Source organism: Myotis daubentonii, chromosome 4, assembly GCF_963259705.1.
Source record: "Myotis daubentonii chromosome 4, mMyoDau2.1, whole genome shotgun sequence".
Taxonomy (NCBI): domain Eukaryota; kingdom Metazoa; phylum Chordata; class Mammalia; order Chiroptera; family Vespertilionidae; genus Myotis; species Myotis daubentonii.
This window is the reverse complement of record NC_081843.1, coordinates 64,164,234-64,185,329: the sequence shown is the minus strand read 5'-3', so window position 1 is coordinate 64,185,329 and position 21,096 is coordinate 64,164,234.

Below are 21,096 nucleotides of genomic sequence, written 5' to 3'. Positions count from 1 at the left end.
CCAGGCTTCCTGAAGCGTAAAGTCTTTGTTTAATGTCAGCAAAATCTGGCACAACAGCAGGGTCCAGGACACAGTGAAGGACAGGGACAACTCATGCGGATTTTTGTCATGCTCAGGCAAGAACCGTAGCATCAGGACCAAATCACAGATAGCTATCGCAGAAAAGGAGTGGACCTACAAGTATATTTTTCTTGTAGCCAATGGTTAGTTATGGCGTTTTTTCAAACATGCTGATGTGTGGTAGATTAAGATTTAGCAACACAGTTTAATATATGCCAATCTCAACCTCAGGTTTGATGACGGTGTTATAGTTACCCAAATATGCTCTTTTCATTTCTTGGACTTTCATCTGCATCCAAAGATTTCATAAATTGCCATCACATATTAAAGTAAATTACTCAATACTTTTTGGAATCCAGTTGTTACAATGTGTTCTTGATGATGACAGAAGATTGTCAAGCTGAAGTTATGTTAGAAAATTACTAGATTTGACAAAATATAAATAAATATGTGGCCATTATAATTCAGTTTATAATTACAAATTCAGTTTATAATTTACTTTATCAGGAAAATAAGTTAAATTGATTGTACTTATCATCACAAAACCATGATAACTAAACTCTACTAATCTTTGGTGACATTCCTCTGTCATTGTTATTCAGTAGAGGTAAACAACAGAACTAACAAAACTAAAGAGAAATATGCAGCACAACACAATTCAGTAGACAGCATGACATTTTTAGTCTAAACATAATATTTCTCACCTAAAAGCCTAGACAAATCATATAAAAAGTAGAGGAATCCCATAAACTTTATCCTCCAAAATATTTCTTGTTGGTTGATTAATCAATAGTGTAATATGTAAAAACCATATCCACCTTAAAAGGAAATTTTAATATAATGCTAAAATCCACCAACACGTGTATGACTCATTTTGATTTTTAAATAGCTAAGATTTTAAAAATCAAGGCCTTTTTACACCAAATTAATAAATAGAAGGAAAATGTTCAAGAAAATTGAGAGTTAAAAAGGGATAACTTTATTGGAATTCCCCCATTATCGTTTGTCCTCAAATTTAGTTAAACAACTTTTTATTAAACATCAATTATAATCCAAACACTTTTTAAACTTTAGTAATTAAAAATTATCTCTCTACTGAGCAAATATTATTTGGATATCTTTTATTGTCAACCAAAGGCTATAAAGGGGACAAGCAAGATCCTGTACTCATATGGTCTTATGTTGTCTTATATTATTCATGCCCGGGTAAGATGCAAGATAAACACTCTTTTTTTAAAAAGGTAAACCTTAAAAAATATTAGATAGTGATGAGTATAATGCAATACAAATAGAGTGATGTCAAATGAGGAATAAGTGCTTTTTTCAGAATTGTGAGAAAAAGCCTCTCTGAAGAGATTGATATTTGTGTTTAAAATTAGAAATGATGAAAAGGCAGTTACATGAAAACAAAGGAAAAGCATGTCAAGTATCAGAATCAATGGTGCAAATATCTTGAGGCAAAGACAAGTTTGGAAGCTTAAGGAACAAAAAGAAGGGCACTCTGACAGAACCATAGGGGAAACAGAGTGAGGTGTGGTTATCAAGATAGGCAGGGCTAGATTAACTAAAAATTTTTTCAAATATATTTTTATTGATTTCAGAGAAGAAGGGAGAGGAAGAGATAGAAAAATATCATTGATAAGAGAGAATCATTAATCAGCTGCCCCCTGCACGCCACACACTGGGGATCGATCCTGCAACCTGGGCATGTGCTCTTGACTAGAATCAAGCCCAGGACCTTTCACGGAGGTCAATGCTCTGTCCCCTGAGCCAAACTGGCTAGGGCCAGAAACTTAAACGCAGAAAAGAGTTTGGATCTGATGATGAAAAGTCCCTGGAGAATTTCAGCAGGGTCATGCCATAACCTGAATTGTTATTTTTTTAAATATTCTGGAACAGATGGAAGGGAAGCAGGAGAGAAACCATTTAGAAGACTATTGCCCAAATCCAGGTGGTTTGGGCTATGGTCAAAGTAGCAGAGATACAGAGAAGTGGGAAGATTCAGGATAGGTTTAGAAATGTTTTGAAAGCAGGGTTTTTAGCACTTGTTCATAAAACTGATGTAGAGGGTAAGGAGAAGAAATGAATTATTCTTAGATTTGCTTATTTCCTTGATCCACTGGGTTGATAGTAATACCATTTACCTAAATGGGAAAGACTCAAGTAAGAGTAGATTTGGGGGAAAATAAAGCGTTCTGATTTAGCCATGTTAAATTTGAGATGCTGTGGAGTAAAGAATTACCTCAAAAACTTGGAGAGTTAAAATTCAGCACAACCCTTAGAAAAGACTGGCCCTTCACCAGCTCCTGGGAGATAACCTGTACTCTCTTGGAATAACCTATCTGTTAAAAGTGTCTTTGTATACCTGTAGCCTTGGGCAATGCTAGTTTATGCTAACAAGGTGATTTATGGTGAACACCTATTTTTGCTCACTGGGGCCCTGGGTTTGACTTCTGGTGGAGCTGTGGACTGAGAAGCTGAATTTAGTCACATGGGCATTCCATATTTATGTGACTAACCCCCAACCAAAATCCTGGACACCAAGGCTCAGATGAGCTTCCCTGATTGGCAGTACCTCAGATATTTTATCACACATTGTTGCCAGGAGAATTAAGTGTGGTCCTAGAACTCCACTAGCAGAGAGCAAATGGAGGCTAGCGCCTGATTTCTCCTAGTCTTCTGCATTTGTAACTTGCTGAATTCAACCTGTGTATTTTCATTGTATTAAAGTGTCACCATGAGTGTAAGAGCTTTCTGAGTCCTGACAGTCCTAGCAAATCACTGAAGCTGAAAGTCGTCTTGGGGACTCTAACTCAGATGTATATTGACTGAGAATCAAAGAGGAGATGTCGTATAGGCTGTTGGCTAAGTAAGCTGAAAATTATAGGAGGAATCAACTGGCGATAATGATTTGAGTCATTGGTACATGGATGACAGTCCAAAATGTGGGAGTGTCACCTAAGAAGTGTACCCAGGCATATCACCTAGAGGAAGTTAGCTGATTTTAAAGAAAAACAAGCTAAACTGGATTGAGTCCTTGCTTTTAGGAACTCACATTATTGGCAGGAGTCCAAGAGGACACAGATGGAGGTGGACACAGAAGCTACTACCTATAAATAGAGGAGAGAAAGTAGTAATCAGATGCCTCAGAGGAAGGCGCAGAACCCTGAAGACAAGGAGTAGTTTCCTGATCATTTGGAAAGGGACTCACATGCAGAGAGGAAAAATTACTCATGATTTATTTAGTTTGATGAAACTAATATATTTACTGATTTGGCATTTGAGGAAGGGACTTAAAATACTGTGATAGGCAGAATAATGGATCCCCAATTGTTCACATCCTAATCCCAAGAATCTGTAAATATGTAAAGGAAACTTTAAGAATATGGACTTTGGGGTGAAATTATCCTAGATTATACATGTAGACCCAATGTAATTCCATGAGTTTTTAAAATTGGAAATGCTTTCCTAGTTGTGGTCAGAGAGAAATATGGAATGATGGAAGCAAGGTCAAAGAGATGCTAAATTGCTGGCTTTGAACATGGAGGAAGGCATACACACATTTAGTGGCACAGGTGGCCTCTAAAAGCTGGAGAAAAAAGGGAAATGAATTATTTTCCAGAGCCTCCAGAAAGGAAAGCAGCCTTGAAAAACCTTAAAGTTAGTGAGATCCATGTCAGATTTCTGATCTCTAGAACTATATGATAATAAATTCATATTGTTTTAAATTGCAATAGCAAGAAAACCAATACAAATTCAGGAAAATATTGGTGATATTCAGGTTTTGCTCTCTTTGTCATGCACTTTAAATAGTCTTTATTTTTTTTAAGAAATCTAAGGAAATAATATTTGAAAAACTCATTTTAGTTGTGATCTTCAAAAATTCAAGAAAGTTAATAAGAATAACCATTTTATAATCTTTGAATTCTTGTTATAACATAAGATGCTTTTTTAAAAAAATCAAAGGTTTTATGAAGATAAATCCTTGTTTTCTGGTGCTTTATTGAACAAAATAAACAATATCCAGACTACTGCAGCACCAGGAGTTCATGCTTAAGGGTGACTTTATATAAGTTTCTTCAGGAGGCCAAAGAAAAAGACTTTATAACCTACCCCAAATCAACCAAACCAGCCTGCTTTGTATCTATTTTACATATTGTATGTCTATGGAAGAATACACTTTTTAAAAAAAAAAGCTCTGTTGCATCTTTTAATAGTTGGAAAACTAGCAACCTGGATCATCTCAGATATGAAAAACTCATTAGAACTCTGGTAGTCTATTGTGAATAAAAATCATGGCCAATGGTACCATCGTACTACTTAGCCAATAATAAAATTTATCCAATTAGGACTCCCTTTCATGGAACGCCACACAAGATGAAAAACATATGTCTTGGTTGCCCACAATGCCCAATGCAGTGTTAAATGATGAAAGTCACTACTTCCTATGTACATTGAACAGAATACCGATACCATGAGAAACTCCAAACCAAAAATTGTCAATATTCATATAAATTTTATGAAAACTGCATCTTAATACATCTCTTAGGTATTTACAATGCTTTTGAAAACTCTGTGATAAAGATGGCTATTTAACTTTGTTCAATCCAATATTCCCCAAAGTTATATGATCAACAAATTATTTAGAATGGGGTTTGGGAAACATGGTGGGAGGACATTCCATGGAGCTAGTGTTCCTACAGAACACAATATTCAGAAATGCTTTCTTAAACTGTTTTCAGAAAAAGAAAATATTTTCAAACACTTCTTTGCTTCAAGATAGTTTTTCTCTAATTATGCTATTTTTCTTTAAAGAACTTAATTCTTTATTATAGATAAAGAAGTCCTAACATGATATATCTCTGTGTCTCCATAAATGATGTGTGTGCATGTGCGTGTGCGTGTGCGTGTGTGTGCGTGTGTGTGTGTGTGTGTGTGTGTGTGTTCTTTTTTCTTCAGTGGCTATCTGTCAATGTCTTTGTCACTGTCTCGTACTTGTTTCTGCTTTTTCTCTGGGATTGCCTTGGGTCTCAAGCCACTGAGGGAGCTGACTCTACTCTAAAGGCCAGTTCTCAGCCTCAAGGACACCTAGAAGGATAAACAGCCTTAAGGACACCTAGATAGGTTAACTTGGGAATGGAATATGGAAACATGATTCAGAATAGACATGCCAAGATGCTCTGAGCTTATTGGCTCTTTAAAGAAGAGGAAATCCTTAACTCCATCTTTCTCTTGGTTGACTTCCATACCTTGAGCTAGCTGAGACAGAAAGCAGCCCTCTTTCAGCCCATACTAGAACACATTGTCAGAATTTTCATCAAGGTCATGATGGGAGATATGGCCCTCAAGTTATCTGACTATAGGGCAGTTCTGTTCCTTGAAAAGAATTTGTAGCCTGATGAGTTCCTTGTTTGAAATTCTGATAAGTAAATCTCTGTTAACTGAGTGATAGTACTGCTGCCTTTTATATATTCCTAGATTTTAATGAAGCCATTAAATTCTTTTTTAAAAGAAGATACAGCCAGATATCAACCCTGACCTTGAGTGTCTTGTTGACAACCACTTTTCATATAATAGAAAACATAACTTTGAATGACAATGTTGGTTAATTTTCCCCTTGGAAAAAAAAAAAAGTTAACCTCTATACTACTCAGTTCTCTCATCTGTGAAATGAGGGAATTTGTTTGGAGTGCTGCTAAGGCCCCTTACATTGCTAATATTTGTGACTAATATAACATAAAATGGTATATAAATGTAAACTTCTATTGTTCTCATTGTTAGTAATAATAAAGTAATTCGATGCACCAAAAATTATGTTGTATCTAATTTGTGTAAGGTGTTTATCTTAGCAATTTTGTGAAAAGGGACAGCAAGGAAAACTGCTACTGAAACAAAAACAAAAAATAGAGATTTAATTATATACATAGATAAAATTTGTCAAATGACTCAGTTTCCCACTTTAATGAATTGATATTCTCATCATCTTCTCAATTTCATAAAACAGTCTTAAAATCGGTGCTTTGCCGAAACCAGTTTGGCTCAGTGGATAGAGCGTCGGCCTGCGGACTGAAAGGTCCCAGGTTCGATTCTGGTCAAGGGCATGTACCTTGGTTGCGGGCACATCCCCAGTAGGAGATGTGCAGGAGGCGGCTGATCGATGTTTCTCTCTCATCGATGTTTCTAACTCTCTATCTCTCTCCCTTCCTCTCTGTAAAAAATCAATAAAATATATATTTTTAAAAATATATATATCATTAAAAAAAATCAGTGCTTTATTTTATTAAATATTGAGGTATTTTTCATAGGTATTGTTGACTTGCGTTCCATATACCTAAATGGAATTTTGTGTTTCTCACTTACAGTTGTGTTCCTGAATAACCTCAGAAGTAGGCTTTAAAAGTGACAGTTTGGGAGGTCCCTGAGAGGGACTTGAAGGCTTTTTCCTGTGCCTTCCTGTGAAAACATCTCAGAGAACCCCAACTATTCTTAAGCTAGTCCCTCAGTTATTTTCTGATGCTAGTTCATCTTTCTTCCTAAAAATGAAGTTGGAGCTACAGAGTTTCTCCCAGTAGCCTCCATATACCAGGTAGTCCAACTCTGATTAGTACATTCAAGTATTCATGACAAGTAAATATCTACTCTATGCCAAGGATTATGCCAGATCCTAGAACCACAAAGAAGCAATTAGGGAGTTCAACATGTAGTTTCATTTAGCCAATGAATATAATTTGAATTTACAAATATTGGTACATGGTAGAACATCAGTCAATATTGTTGAAAGAAAAAATAAAAAGCAGTCCTTGGCACCTGTCTGAGTAGATCCTAAAAAAAAAGGATAGAAGGAAAACTAAATACCCATATATTAGAAGGTAGTATCGCTTTATTCTAACTGATTATTATTCTGGTATAACTCATTGGCATAGCATGAGGTAGTGATATTTTCATCCCAAACCATCTTGTGCCACAACTGTTTTTCATGTTAAGTAAGGACCAACAACAACAAATCCCTGGAGATAGTACAGCTGCCTGACAAGTTTAGTGTTAGAACTAGCCCTATGCAACTAACTAGTGCTCACTCTTCTTCACTGAACTGTGATGAGGATAAAGAACAAAAATGAGGCCTCAAGCAGGTTCATGTGCACATGGCTGGCAAGAGAAAGCAGGGGCCAATGAGCTGAAACTAGCAGCAGAGAGTAATGCAGCTGTGAGTACATGTCTGTACTGAGATGTTTTCCCTCTTCTGCTGTTCTAGTTATACAAGCAAGAGTAGAACCCACTAAGTGCTAAGGCAATAGGCAGGAAAGAACATAGAGATATAGTCTCTTGCTATAATTTGAAAACAGTAGTTTTCGAAGTGCAGAATAGTAAAGATTGAAGCTCCAAGAAGCATCCCACTATTGGTGGGAAAGAGGGATCATACAGTCTTATATATTTGCTTATTCAAAATATGCATTTCATTATTTTAAAAAGATATGATGATAGTATGCTATTATAAATGCACTTAATTTGAGGTGACAGTTTCCAGACTCTCTCATCCAAGCAAGAACTTCATTATTTCTGGCAAGGATCCCAGAAAGGATCTCCATAACTCAAAAACTTACATATTACTTTGGTTCAGAACCAACCCTTGTACTACTGCCAAAAATGCTAGAAATGCACATACCCCCAAATCAATCTTAGCAACAACAATGGTTATAGCAGGTAAGTATCTAATTTCCAATTTCAAATAGACTTTATATTCAGAAATGTATCCATATATTCAGAAATCAGACTTTGATCACAAATAAAATGCAGTATTGGTAAATCTTTAGTAGAATTTATCTACTTTTTATTGCACGAGACATCTTCTTTTGTCCTTGACTACATATAAAATTCATCTGTTCCATGTTTTTTTTAAAGTACCAGAAACCATATTTAATGAAAACCCAAGAGCAGAGCAAATAATACTCATTTCAGTCCTTGCTAATTTAAACAAAATTTTAAAATACTGAAGAACCAATAAAATCAATGTACTAACACCTTAAATTATATTATTAATGTGCATACTTCCTATTGCTATCACTTAAATTCCTTTAGCTTTAAATTCATACTGCTAAAATAATATTCAAGTTTAATTTTTCAAATTATTTTGAAACTCAAGGGAGAACTCACATGCCATGTAATGAACTGTAAGCTCTTTGAGAGCAGGGACCATATCCATTCATTATCTCATTTCCAGGCCAATAATACCCTCCACCTGAACATTGCTCACTATTGTTTAAATGAACAAGAGAATGGAAGAATGAATTTAAAAACACACACAAGAATTTAAACAATATCCTGATAATTCAGGCACAACTGTCCCTTTGTAGGAAAGAAAGGAAGATTTAAAAGACTGGGTTATTAAAATTAATTGTCCATTATAATTGAATTCATAAGATAACTTGACTTAAATTCACTAGATAATTTCTCTCCAATTACAGACACAATAATCTGATATGGGCACAGTGCCAGCATGAACACTGGATCACTGTGATCACTCAGAATTAGCCCTGTTTTATTGGACTTTGTATTCTTTCCCAGAAGATAAGATTATTTCTTACCACTGTTTAGAATTATATTTATGTCTGCTCATCTCTACTTCTCTAAGTAACCAATATATTAAGCAAATGTTTCTATTTTGATCAGGACAAAATAAAATTGAATTAAACTATGTTTAGGCCTGATTTCTGATTAACAACTTCTTGTCCATTTTTTAAAATTTGCTAAATTGCATATTTATTTTCTTGACTTTAAAGAGATAACTCTCTTTCTCCCTTAAAAAAATCTGAAAACAATGCATAATGTTTATCTATGATATCTTTATTCTAAGTTTATAATCAGCATTTTTTTTATCTAAAGAAAGAAAGATAAAATCAGTCACAAAGGAAATAGGAAATAAATGCTGTTTAAAAACACAAAATAGTACTATATAGGAACATAGGGGAAGAAGTGAACTAAGATCTATTTAAAATCTTAACAACTCAAGTATCATTTCCTGACATAATTCTAGAAACCTCATGAAATATTTGTCCTTATTATAAACCCTTGTAACTTTCATGGTTGTATGGTTTTTAATTATTTCACAGCATGGCATGAACTTAATTCTCTAGAGGCAAATACTCATGAGTCCATCTTGATTACTTTTTACCCAGCATTTACTCAGAATAAATCAGTGTAATAGCATATTAATATAACATTTCATATACATAGATGTCTTGGGTATTTTCAAAAACTCCAAAGATTTAAGTTTTCAAAAAAGATGACATTCCCACTTTTGTTCAAGTATTTTTGAGCTCCTTCTATAATTTCACTCAGAAACTTAAGATTCATTTTTGTATTACTACCCTTAGTATGCAAAGTTTAATAAATTATTGTCTTTGAATTACGGAACATTTTAAGAATTTAATGCAATAAAGCTTAACTTACCTTAAAAGAAACTTATTTTCATAAATTCTTCTTATTACAACCTTGGTTCTCTAGTCAAAAGCAATATAGAGACTTCCCTCTCTTCTCTTCCTCTTCTGTGAGACCCAGTGGGTTGACGGTTCCTTCTCTGTCTGTGAGGAACACAGCAGAAGACCCAGAGTTTGTCCTCACTCCTGATGCCACACACCTTTTCTTGGCACTTCATTTGGTCCCAAGGGAGAATGCTTACAGAAATCTCCTTCTCCACAATCTCTTGACAGATGGCTCTGCTGGCAAAGGCCTTCACTCTTAGAAATGCTTTAATGGGCTTTTATTCTCCCACTTTGCTTCCTCACAGGTTTTATTTTTTAATTGCACATTGGTTAATGCTTCAGTGTCCTAACTGGCCAGACCATCATTGCCCCCTTGTAGCACTCCCAGCTAATCTGCTTTTCTGTTTTTGATTTCAATAAATTTGCAAAGCTAGTTTTCTTTTAATATTTTATTATTTTTCTGCTCCTATACTCAGAAGCAGTTGTAAAAAAAAAAGGCTCAATCATTTACTTTAAAGCACAAACTAAACAAATATTGAACTGTTCAAATACAAATAAAGTAAATTTATATAGTCATTGATAAAGTTGTAAACCAGAAAAAACAACAACAAAAATACCAGTTTTATCAACATCACATGTATTCCTCTGATAAGTGCCTTTGTTATGTGGTTTCTCTCCTCACCTCTCCTCCCCTCTCCTTCCCTCTCCCTTCCTCTCCTTCTTTCTCTCCCTCTTTGACATCTTTTTGGAGAAGAAAATATACCCTGAAATTATAGGCTCAATTGTCATCTAGATGATGTTAGTTAAGAGAGTAAAGAGATAACCCAAGTCTTTCAGCCTTATCCTTAAATACAATAAAAACCAGGATGATTTTTAAAAGACTAATAAGCGAATGACTATAAACTTAGGCAACAATTTTGAACCAAGAATAAAATAAAGTAGGGAGTGACAGGGCCATGGCAAACTAGAACACGTATGCCCATTTATAAACGATAGTGGTTGCTCATCTCCAAATAGTCACTTTCTGCGGAAACTCAAACTCTGCATTGTGAGAATAATGTTTTTCAATGGAATCCCCATATATAGATTTTTATGTGAAAAAAGATATTATGCTTTTTAAATGTTAGAGGATACTATGGGAGCTAGTCCCAACACCTAAGGCCCAGCCTCAGCCCATGTACTGCCATCTACTGACTTCTGATCTAGAACATACTGAAATGAAGCTAATGCCAATGCCGAAGCATTGCCTTTATTAATCATGAACTCCTTTCTTGTATGTAAAAATTATCAAAGTGTAGACTTGTTAAGTTTTAAAAAAAATAACAATCCTTATTAAAAACCTTAGGAAAGGCATTCACCAAAAAAATAGGTAAATAGTGTGTGCAACATATAGCTCAAATCTGGGTGATAAGGACCATGTTTACTAAAAGTAATAATACAAAGCAATTTTATGAAGTGAGAGTGAGAAATTTTATTTTATTTTATCTATATTTCTTTCTCTTTCCCTAGTACTGATCTATCAATAATTATTTTACTTTTAATTACACAATTCATGTTAAATACAGAAAGAATTTTCAAAAATTCCTATAATTCCATTACTACAAATTATTAGTTTATAATCTTCTAGAATGTATCTCTCTCTCTATATATATACACATATTTATACATAAGTACAATTTTACATACATGTATTTTATATTATATTCATATATAACTTAACATTCTTTATAACAATCACATACTGAATATATTATTTGATATATACTACTAGGAATATAATAATATATTATTAGCTGTTTTTTCACTCAACATTAACTATGGTAGCAACTTTTCCCTAGTACAATAATTAATCTTCTACACGTGATATTTAAATGGCTATGCCATATCCAATTGTTTGGCTATAATTGACTTGGCCCATCCTCTATTACCAGGTAAATTTTTTCATTTTTTTCTTTACAATATAGTACCTATAATTAAGAACTGTTATCTTTGTGAACATTCTTATTATGTCAAAATATATGCATATTTCTCTTCCAAAGGTTGTGCTAATTTACAATCCTACAACTAACTGTGATAAGTGAATTCATTTCTCCGTATTCTCAACAAAATTATTAATAATCTATTTTAGTTGGAAAAGAGATGAAGTAATATTTAAACTTTATAAAATAAAACTTATTTTCACATATATCAGCTGAATTACTATTTTGATTAATATTTTTTCTCTTGACTGACTACAAACTGTAACATGGAGAAATGTAACAATCCAAAAAGATGTCTGTGGCTAAAGCACCTGACATCTGCTGGCAGCAGACACTTGGTGCTAATCAGATGCTTCATGTGTCAACTGGACTGGGTCACAGGATGCTCAGATATTTGATTAAGCATTAGTTCTGCGTGTGTCTGTGAAGGTGTTTCCAGAAAAGACTAGCTTTTCAATCAATAGACTAAATAAAGCAGATTGCCCTCCCAAATCTGGGTGGGTATCTGCCAATGCCTTAAGGTTCTAAATACAATAAAGAAGCAGAAAAAGAAGGAATGTGTTCTCTTTGCACCAGTCTTCTCCTGCCCTGGGACTGGGACTTACACCATCACTGCTCCAGTTCTAAGTTCTCCAGGCTAGAACTGAAACTGTAACACTGGTTTTCCTCAGTCTCCAGCTTGCAGAGAGCAGACTGTGGGACCTCTTAGCCTCCTTTATCATATAAGTCAATTCCTCATAATAAGTAAATATATTTCTTTCTCTCTGTCTCTCTTTTCCTCTTTCTGTCTCTGTCTCTTGAATGACAGGTAATGATAGGTAGATAGGTAAGTAGATAGATAGATGCTAGATAGATGCTTGCTAGATAAATGATAGATTGATAGAAAGATAGATGATAGATAGATAGATAGATAGATAGATAGATAGATAGATAGATGATAGATAGATAGATATACTATATATGTGACTAATGCAGTATGATTAAGATGGGAAAGTGGGGGAATATGTCACCTGGCAAAAAGTTGGTAAACTCTTTAATAAACATATCCTAAAAATCAAAGACTGATTGTAACATACTTGTAATTGGGAAGAGAAATATAATACTAAGATTAGTACCCACTGCAGCCTGTTCAGAAGTGCAAATAATATATATTCTAGGCAATATTCTAGATATTCCTGATATAAACATCCTTTTACAAGGCATGATTTTGGAAAGACCTACTTGGCTCACTGGTTCCCATACACAGGGCCCTTTGTAACTGTTTTCATGTGCTAATGAATCTCTGACACAACTAAATCTCCCATCTGAGAGAGTGATTGCTCTCAATGGACCCAGAATTGCTGAGTGACATTAAACAAGTAACTTCCTATAGTTCAGTTTTCATCTGTAGGATGGGAATAATAATTGTAGTGCTTATACTTGTTATCATTAAGATTAAATATAAATTGCTTAGATGACTGACTAGTATAGATAAGACCTATATAATTTTTGTTATTGTTATCACCACTGTATTTTGCAATATTCTCCTCTAGTTTTACAAACCAAAGTACATTATAATAATTTATATCTTTGATGTATACCCTAAAGATGAATTCCTTAGGATATAGGTCTGCTTTCCTTCATTTTTATATTACAAAACTTAACAATTGCCTAGAGAATATTAGGCCCTGAATAAATGTTTCCTTAATGGTGGTCAGGTAAGTAGACAGAATAAAACAATGAATGTATTTTTGGCCAAATCATATCAGGTTGAATCTTTCCTGTTGTAGTTACTTTTTCTGGTTTCTAATTCTAGTTCCAATTTTTACTTTTTAATTATTTGTACAGTCTTTAACAAACATATACATTCCAGTTAAATTGAAATCAACAAAATTAATAGCTAAATTCAATAAAAATATATTGTACCCAAACATAAACAAGGCACTCATTGTCATAGGGCTGTTTCCCTCAATAATGGCATGTTTGTCACAGAGGACCTAGAACATGACAACTGATACAATAATAAGAACATGCAAAATACTGGCCTTCACCTTAAGGGGAATATATTTAGCTTCATGTGAAGGACCATGATTTAGCTTGTAAATAAGAGCGTTATCAAAATGTGATCACTCAGGCCCTGGTTGACATGGCTCAGCAGCTAAGCATCGACCTATGATCCAGGAGGTTACAGTTGGATTCCCAGACAAGGCACATGCCCGGGTTGCAGGCTCCATCCTCAGTGTGGGGCATACAGCATCATCATTGATGTTTCTAACTCTCTTTCTCTCTTCCTTCCTCTCTGAAATCAATATATATATTTAAATGTAATAATTGGGGTCTAAAGCCGCTGTCTGTCAAACAGGTTATCAGTGGAAGGTAGAGAACCACATGACCTAAACAAGTCAGCTGTTGAGCTTCAGAGACCTGTGAAAATGCCAAAGACAGAATTCTGGTGTGTGATCCAGATGAAATGCACAACAGTTTTTAAGGTTAAAAAGACTGTTTCTAGTATCCTCCTTTTAATCAAGGTAAAAACTGTTTATTCTACATATTAATAGTTCTGACTTACAGCCTGGCCGGCATGGCTCAGTGGTTGAGCATCGACCTATGAACCAGGAGGTTATGGTTTGATTCCAGTCAGGGCACATGCCCGGGTTGTGGGCTCCATTTTCAGTTTGGGGCGTGCAGGAGGCAGCCGATCAATGATTCTCTCTCATCATTGATGTTTCTCTCTCTCTCCCTCTGCCTTCCTCTCTCTCTAAAATCAATAAAAACATATATTTTTTAAAAAATAGTTCTGACTTTCTACATAGGTGTCATTAATGTGAAAAACAGCTCATTCTGCATGGTCCTGAAACTGACAAATGCTAACTCAACAATGAACTTTTACATAGTTTAACCCATTTACAGTTGAAATAAATACTGAAAGTTTTGTCTTCCATGTAGGGCAGAAAGCAGTGTGACTAGCCTCACTGAAGAAAGGCTATAGTGAATTTGAATGCTGAATATATAGCTAAAAGGAAAGTTATTTTATAAAGTTATTGTTTGCTTTTTGTATTCAAACCAAAGGAAAAAATATTTTAGTCAGATAATCTTTAAGGGGAGTGTTGAAACCCTATGGAAAGAAATGTGTAAGTAATTATCAGGGGTAGTTCATATGCCCAGAAACTGGTCATATTGTCTTTTCCTACATGTCCTAAAAGATGAATTGATTTTATTAAATGGCAGGCAGAAGAAGTTTTCATGTTGGTATTTAAATAGAATTAGAGAATATTAGATCTGAAAGGGAACTTAGAGCTCATCTGATTCAATTTCTTCCCTTTTACCGATAAGGAAGGATTGTGAAAATTAAAGTTGTTGAGCGATTTCCCCAATATTAAAGTTAATAATTGGTACAAACAAAACTCAATCCAAAATTCAATTCCTTTTTTAAAAAAATACTTCCTTCTTTAGATAAAAGTAGCTTTGACTTCCAAAAACTTGAGAAGCTCAATTTAAAAATATCTAAACTTGTCCTGGACACTTTTCGCTAAGAGCCATTATAGGAAATCATATGCCCTTCCAGTATTCTCAGTGGGTCACAATGTATAAACTGGAAAAGGATGACTGCATCTGAATAAAATAAAGTATTAACTGTGAGCACACTCTCACCTAAGACTAACATGTATCCACTTATTAAAGTATTAAAATAAGTTCATACTAACTCAAGTTCCCCAGGTGCACACCCTGGTGTCCTCACCTTCCTCAGTACCCCAGTCTTACAATAATTCAGCAACAAAGGTGTTAAGTATTACTATGACAGGAGTCCCCAAGACCCAAGTCTAAGGCTGGATTCCACTGTGAGCATTGGTATTCATGGTTGTTAAGTATCTTTTTATTATCCCTGGATCTATCTCCTTAGTTTCTCTTCTATAAATGCTAAATAGCAACATTCACTTCAGGTACCCTTATATACCTCTATTTGTCTAAAGATAAACTAAGCATCATGAATAAGACCTATTCAATGAATTAACAAGAACCAAATGTCTAAATATATAATGGTTCTATTAAAAAGTCAGCTGAAATGCTACTCTGAAAAAGTCTAGGATAACTGTTGAAAGATGAAAAGACACTTCCATGTAGCACAACACTCAAACCAGATAGTCTAAGGTTTCCACTACCAATTTGGGTACAACTTTGTGCCCCTGCTTTAGTCCAAAAGCATGGTAGACAACTATGAATATTCAAAGGCTGAGCAAGAATCCAACTTCTGCCTCCAAAATTGCCCCTTAATCCTGTGAAAATCTGGCCCATCAAATAGATGAAATATTTAGTTTAAAAAGCAATCAGACTTGTAGTCAATGAACCCTTTCCCCTTGGGGGGTGGGTGGGAGGGAGATAACAGTGAAACCAAGTCAGTGGTTGAGATTAGATAGAAAGAGGAAATTACAACTATAACAAAATATTACATAAAAGCCAAATCAGCACAGAACAAATAAAATAATGCATAACAGGAAGGGATCCAAACCAATACAAACAACTGCAAAGGGTCTTACTGGCAGGCTTTCAGACACCGAATTTGAGGAGGACAGAAACATTTAATTGTTGAGTAATACTTCTTAAATGATGTTTTACCTCAAGAAAATCACATCAGTGAAGAATGTGAAAATGGTTGGGCAGCTGCATCCATCCCTTCTAACGAAAGCCCAGCTGCAGGAAGAAAAGCCAGAAACAGAGAGAAGACAAAGAATAATAAATGAGAGGATGAGATCTATAAAGAAAGAGAGAAATTAAAATAAGACAGTGAAAAATTAAGCTGCAACTCAGAAATATAGGCCAGAAAAAAAGGCTTTCAACAAACTGTAGTAAATGTAATGTTTTTAAACTCAACTATTGAAAACAAGTCTTTCTGAAACTAATTAGTAAGACCGGCAGACACTTGGTATTCTTGTCTCAGTGGTGGAATGACTGCAAAATAGTACTATGCACTCACCATGTGGGCTCCATGTTTGCTAAGAGCTGTTTATAAAGTGGGCATAACTGATAAAATAAGTGAATAATTGGATATTTTCCTCTGATATCTGACTAAGATAAAATACAAAACCTCCATGGTTCTCTGATACAGCAAAAAGGAAAATATGGTTTGTATCTGAGCAAAGTATATAATAAACTTTATATTAAAATTATGATAGTGGTCTAGAGCTTTAAAATCTTACAGTAAACAAATGTAGACTGTGAGAGGCAATGCAGCTCAGGGGATGGGCAGAGCTAGCAGACTACCTGTATTTGAAACCATTCTGCCACTTCCTAGTTATGTCCTTAGTGAAGTTCCTTAACCTCTTTGAACCTCAGGTTACCGACAACTGAAATGAGAATAATGGTACCTACCTCACAGGATTATTGTGAAGAGTAAATAAGCTAAAATATACAAAACCCTTAGTAGAGTGCTTGTCCAGAGCTCAAAAAATCTCTCCCATTTTTCTGTGTATCATGCATGCCCTCTATGGTATACTCCAAAGGGTCTGCTTTGATTTCTTTCATATTTAGTGCCTGTTGTTAACACACATAATATGTTTAGTAAATAAGTAAGTATTAGATGACCTGTATTAGGCACTTTTCCTGGACTCAACATTGCAGGGGGGAAATGTGGACCCTGCCCAAAAGGTGCTTATTCAGTGAAACAATCGGTGACCAATTCCAGAGAGTACATCTTTGCCTTAAAGTGGGTAGTAGAAAGACCTAAGTTCATCTGATGTTAAAATGCAGGGTAAATCAGTGAGAACTGGGGTAATTGCAGAAGGCTTTGGAGGAAGTAGAAAATAAAGTAAGCCATGGAAGATATGCGTAATTGAGACAGACATAGAGAAAAAAACATGTGCTTCCTGCTAAAGGAAATGTTAGCAGGATTATGGATGAATATGGGGTATACTTGAGACTAGCTTGCCTAAGTGAATGGAGATTTTTGGAGACAAAATGGAAAATGGGGCTCTTTTGTAGAATTGGAGTAAACTGTGGAAGGCCTTAAGAGCCTGAGGAGTTTTTACTTGAAATATTATGAGATAAGGATTATGTCTTATAAAGTGAGGTGGTAGAAACAGTGTTTCATAAAAATTGGCCCTGTTAAGGTATGCGGGCAGATCAAAATCAAGACAGTGTAGTATAAGAAGGTTTGGAGGATATTGCAGTCATGTAGGTATGACATGATGATGTACTAACTTAGGTTGAAGAAAGAGAAATGTAAGTTTTATTGTGAGTGAAATGACAGTCACTGGAGGGTTTTGAGCAAAGAGTGATATTATCTGATTTGTTTTTTAATAGGTCTCTCTGCACAGTTGAGAATACATTGAGAGGGTCAGGAGGGAGAACAGGGTAGACCTGATAGGACCCCATTTAAATAGTTCTCAAAAAAATGATGGTAGCTTGAATCTCATGTGACTGAAGAAGAGGTGGGAAGTAGCTAGAATTAATATATTGTGAACAGGCTTTTAGGCAAGTGTTTTAGGCTATCACACAGGACTCTGCCCTTGGTTTAATGTTCTGCTGCTATAGTCTTGAAATTTTTAATATTTTTAAATAAATGGCCCCACATTTTCATTTTTCACTAGGCCTCACAAATTATGTAAGCAGTCCTGATTGTGAACATAAAAATGACAGAATTAATTGATGTGTTGGAGTTTGGGGGTCTAAGGGTGGGGGGAGGAGCCAATAATTACCTCGAAGTCTGGGCCTTAATATTTGAAAGAATGAATTCAGTGAAATGGAAAAGACTGTGGAAGCATAAAATTATGAGAAGGGATCAGAAGCTCAGTTTTAGACACATGAAATTTGAGATTTTTATTAAGTATCCAAGTAGAGATGTCTTAAGTTCACAGCAATGTTTCACAATGGATATATGTCTGGAGTGACCAACATTTGGGTGGTATTTAAAGCCATTAATTTGAAAGAGAACATCTGCATAAGGAGTATAAATATAAAGAGAAGACTAAGCACTGAGCCATGATGAGGCACCAGCAAAGGTGACTGAGCAGGATCAGCCACAAAGACATCAGGATACTTAGAAGACTGTGTTGTACTAGAAACCAAAGAAAGAAAATGTATCAGGGAAATGCTAGTGACAGTACAAGTAAATCAAGTGCTGGGATTTGAGCACTGAATTTAACAACATGGAAATCATTAGTGATAGCATTGTTTCCATGGAGAGGTGGGGTTTTATAAAAGCCTGCTTTGATTGGATTCAAGAGAGGAAGAGAAGAGACAGCTTAGGAACTATAAGCATAAACACCTCTTAGAAGAATTTAGCTATAAGGAATGGAAGAGAAAGTAGCTGGAAAAGAAAGTAGAAGTCGATACCATAGAGATATACAGGAGAGCTGGCTGACTAATCCAAAATGTGATTTTAGATTAATAGCTTGATTTTAAGTACATGGAGTTTGGGATTGTAATGAGTCAAATGGAAATGTCCATTAGGCAACTAGAAAGGTAGAGATAGATAGTCTGAGAAGAAGAATTGAGGTTTTTTTCATTGTTTAGACTTTATTCACACAGAAGTACAATTTGGGGTTGTAGTAAAAATAAATTAGCTCATAATAAAAGTGTATGGAGAACAATGGATTGATGAAATCAATATTCTGAGTAAAGTAATAAAACAAAATCAAAAGCACTGGGCTACAGTCCCAACTTTAACTCCATTTAGGTGTAGTTGTGTTTCCATTGGCAAATTAAGGTCGCTATTTGCATAATTAAATATGCACACAAAGGCTTTCCAAATTAGCTGGAAATTTTACACAAAAAGAGACTCTGTTATAAATGAGAAAATCTATTATTAATCCTTTTTTTTTTCTTTGTTCAGTTTACACAGACAGGTTACAGATGAATGACCCTGTTTAATTTATAGCAGGTTATTTAAAAATAAAGCAGTCCAGAAAACCCTGCCTGCTACCTGACACCAAGCACTTCACCTACCACTTCGGTTTCCATATCCTTCAAGTTGAGATTTTTAGAATTAGATGAAGATGCAAACAGAACGACATAATTTGGCTGAAGCATACCATTTGTCAAAATGTATGAAGTACCAATGAAGGAAACGTATCAGCAATGATTGCTTTTCACCAAGGACTCAGCGAAGTCCTCACAGTTCTGGCCTAGTGTGACTTGTAACATTGCAAACAAAATTGAAGCAGTACTAGCTTTCTAAGCAAGAACTTGCCACACATACATGCACACATATGAAAGAAAACGCAAGCCAGTCACACAGCCCTAGAAGTGGAATGAAAATTTGGGTCCTCGCCAGCAGCAAGCTAACCCACCGGTTGGAGCGTCTGCCCCCTGGAGGCCAGTGCTCATCATAGCAAGCGGTTGAACAGCCTTAGCATATCATTAGCATGTTACACTTTGGTGACTGGACGACTGGACACTTAGCATATTAAGCTTTTATTATACAGGATGAGTTTCAACTCTCTCTGCTGCCTCATCAGAGCAAAACACTGCGAAATTAAACTTTAAAGTTAAAAAAAAAAAAAGAAAATTTGGGTCCTGTTCTTAGTAGAAGGAGAGCCAGTCATGTTACTCATTGAAATGACACTGATGGCAGACAGGTCACTCCTCTGCAGGCATAGGGTGCTTACAGCAAATGGAACAGTTCAGATGTGGGGGTTGGATGCTCATGTTTTCCTTTATTTTCCAAGAAGATCCCGCTGACAATGATTATTGTCTAAGGATTGTAATCTAAGAAGTACTATACAGAAATATAAGAAATGTCACATTGGAACTGACAAATGAGCTTTATTATAATTCTGACAGGGGCACCAAGGGACATTCTGTGACAGAGCATAAATGTTACTCCAGCAACCCAAAGACTATTGCTCAGAGAGTTCTCCCCCCCCTTTTTGAGGCACTTCAATAAAGATCTCAAGAAGAGGACATGGGAAGCCAGCCAGAAGAATATACTTGGCACATCCCTGCATCTTCTGGGCCCCAGAAGATGGCATTGATAGCGGCTTCACTTCAACTCCTAAGGAGAGTGCCTTGGGAAATGAATCTTCACCAGAGAAACCAGCATATCAATATTCTTGTAGGCATGCAAACAGTATTCTCTGTATTGTCATCAGCTAAGCCTAGATGGAAGTAATCGTTTTTTGGATAGCCAAGATTTCCCAAACCCTAATTTCTGCTCACTTCTCTGATCTTGGCCTGGGCATTCAAAACATTCACCTTCAGACTTTCTCAACCAAAGTTCCTCTCTGGAGCCAGAAAACCCAGACAATAATTCAAGCTACAAAATTAAGACCTTTCTAGAGGCAAAAGAAACAGGTTTATTCATCACATACCTGTATGCTTTAGGGTTTAGTGCTTCTCCTGGTCAGATTGCAACTGGGGTTAGAGGGTAGATCCCAGGTGAGTCAATCACGGATGTCGGGAGATAGCAGCTCTCTTTCCACTGTGTTGGGTTGGAATGAGGATCCCTGGAACCACTGGTGAGTGTGTTCCTTAGCCTGCAGAGGAGAGAATGATACTACTTTACAAGGGGTGGAGCAGAACCAGTGTGAGCAAGAGCTAGAGCAAAAGGGCAAGAGAGACCTGACAACATCGTTTGAGTCTCCGAATCTACATGAAAGCCAAAC